Consider the following 2,778-nt stretch of genomic DNA (forward strand, 5'->3'; position numbering starts at 1 on the left):
GAGGAGGAGAGGGAGAGCATAGGGAGGACAAGAAAGGAGGAGGAGAGGGAGAGCATAGGGAGGACAAGAAAGGAGGAGGAGAGGGAGAGCATAGGGAGGACAAGAAAGGAGGAGGAGAGGGAGATGCCAATGCTTGGTGCTCCTGAGCTGATGGAGGAGGGAATAGGGAGGAAAAGGAGGAGGAGGCAGTGTCTCCAGGAGTCACTCACCCAGAAAGACCAATCAGAACAGCTGCAGGGTACTGACATCACAGAGAGGAGCAAATCAGGGCCACCAGAGCCCAAAGTGGCCCACAAGATGGAAGGCAACAAGATTGACTCCCCCAGGAGTGAATCTCGGTCAGGACGGAGTGAGGAGGGTAGCCAGCTTGAGGCAGACGGGGACAGAGGAGAGAGAGGGGAGAAAGAAGAAAGGGCAGATAAGGGGGAGAGAACAGAGATAGGAGAGAGAGAGGAGAAAGGAGCGAGGGTGATGAGTGGGGCCAACATGGAATCAGCAATGATCCAGAGCTGGATGAGAAAGAACCCAGTTGGCCATCCTAGATCAGCCACAGATCCCCACAAACACCCTGATCTTAACCCTAGCCCCAGACTGCCTAGCCCTAACCCCAACCATATCCCTAGTTCAAGATCCACTCTCAACCCTAACCCTAGATCGCCCAACCTCAGCCGCATATTTAACCCTAACCCCAACACTAGCCTAAAAGCCAGCCCTAACCCCAGCCTCCCCAAGTCCAAGGACCGGTGGTCCTACCTGAAGTCCCGAAGCCTCCCCAACCTGGTCCAGAGGGAGAGTGGCCGCAGCCCCCTGTCAACTATGTGTGAGCCCCCTCTGCCTTCCCCATCACCCCCTCCAGCCCCCTGTACACCAACACAGACAGTCTGACTGTCCACACCCCCGCCAAGCGCAAACGAGGTCGTCCCAAAAAACAACCCCTGCTCACTGTGGAAACCATCCACGAGGGCACCTCCACCTCCCCCCTGAGCCCTCTGGCCCGGGACAGCCCTGCTGGGCTCAGCCGTAGGAGAAAGACCACACTATCCCAAATCGCATCTGGTTCCACTAGCCCCAATATTAATGAGTTGAAACTGAAGCGTGGTGAGGGTGCCCATGTCAGGCCGGTGAAGAGGTTGAAGCTGGGGAAGGTGCAGAGCATCCTGAATGAGATCCTATCATGCTCCAGCCAACATGGCAGCCTGGCGCTGAAGTCCGCCTCGGCTCCGGTCTCTTCCGCCATGACGGTCATGGCCTCTACCATTGAGGCTCGTCTGGGAAAGCAGATCAACGTCAGTAAAAGAGGAACCATCTACATCGGGAAGAAGAGGGGGAGGAAGCCGCGCTCTGACACCCTAACCCTTCCCCCCAGAGGTGGGGGGACCAAGCCCCCTGTGCCTGCCTCCATGTCCAGCCTGTACAACAGACTCCTAGTGCCTTCCTCCCCCCCCCTCAGCTCCAGTACCCTCCTCCTCAGACCCCACACCCTGTCCTCTCTGTGCCACCCCAGCCCTCACGGCCTCCACTCTGACGCCACCATGCCCAGCCTGCAGCCCATCAGTGCCCTGCCCTCTAAACCCCTAGGCAGGGGGCTACTGGGGGCTGGCTGGAAGCTCTCTCCCCCGCGCCTCCTGGCCAACTCCCCGTCCCACCTATCTGAGGGGGCGGCGTCCATCAAGGAGGTGACGCTGTCACCCATCAGTGAATCACACAGCGAGGAGACTATTCCCAGCGACAGCGGCATAGGGACAGACAACAACAGCACCTCTGACCAGACAGAGAAGGGGACCAACGCACGACGCAGGTATCTATCTCTCTGTTAGTTTACATGGTTAGTTAGTTAGCTAGAAGTTACGGAGTGAGTGAGTGAGATAGGATGCTAGTTAAGTGATTGAGGGAGGGAGAAAGTGAGTGAGTGAATATTGCCCAGGGGTTTGTATAAAACCACAATATCGACATTGTACATCCAGTTGACAGGTTTTTGTTTTGTTTTGCAGGTACTCCTTTGACCTGTGTGGGTTTGAGGCTGCGGAGTCTGCCGTTCTGCAGGCATCTAGTCGCGGCAGTAGGGGTCGCTGTGAGCAGCCGGCAGTGGCGGACAACTTCCTGTCCCACCAGGAGAAGAAGCAGAAACACCGCAGGAAGAGGAAGTGCCTGCAGAGCAGAGATCACCTGAACTTCCTGTCTGAGCTAGAAGAGGTATCAAATCCAACTTCCTAATAAAATGTCATAAAACTTAGTGTAGGAGTAGAAAGAAGTTGCCACTAGACTTATTGTATATGATGTCACAGAGATATCAGAGGACAGGTCCATTGTAATGGCTGGAAAACATTAAATAGACCGGTATCTAACAAATGTTGAGCCCATGTGTTTGATGCGTTTGATACCTTTCCTTTAATTTAATTCCAGCCATTACAATGAGCCCGTCCTCATATATTTTTGCCAACCAGCCTCCTCTGGACTGTATGTTTTATCCAGTACTGATATGGTCTCTCCTCTGGACTGTATGTTTTATCCAGTACTGATATGGTCTCTCCTCTGGACTGTATGTTTTATCCAGTACTGATATGGTCTCTCCTCTGGACTGTATGTATTATCCAGTACTGATATGGTCTCTCCTCTGGACTGTATGTATTATTCAGTACTGATGTGGTCTCTCCTCTGGACTATATGTATTATCCAGTACTGATATGGTCTCTCCTCTGGACTGTATGTATTATTCAGTACTGATGTGGTCTCTCCTCTGGACTGTATGTATTATCCAGTTCTGATATGGTCTCTCCT

At 53.3% G+C, this 2,778-nt stretch overlaps 1 pseudogene; it reads left to right on the forward strand.

The window, feature by feature from the left end:
• Positions 1–41: 41 nt before the first annotated feature.
• LOC135539034 (SET-binding protein-like) overlaps positions 42–2,778 on the forward strand; it is a 5,734-nt pseudogene continuing 2,997 nt past the window's right edge.

The sequence above is a fragment of the Oncorhynchus masou genome, unplaced genomic scaffold (assembly GCF_036934945.1).
Source record: "Oncorhynchus masou masou isolate Uvic2021 unplaced genomic scaffold, UVic_Omas_1.1 unplaced_scaffold_13___fragment_4___debris, whole genome shotgun sequence".
In the NCBI taxonomy this organism is placed as follows: Eukaryota; Metazoa; Chordata; class Actinopteri; order Salmoniformes; family Salmonidae; genus Oncorhynchus; species Oncorhynchus masou.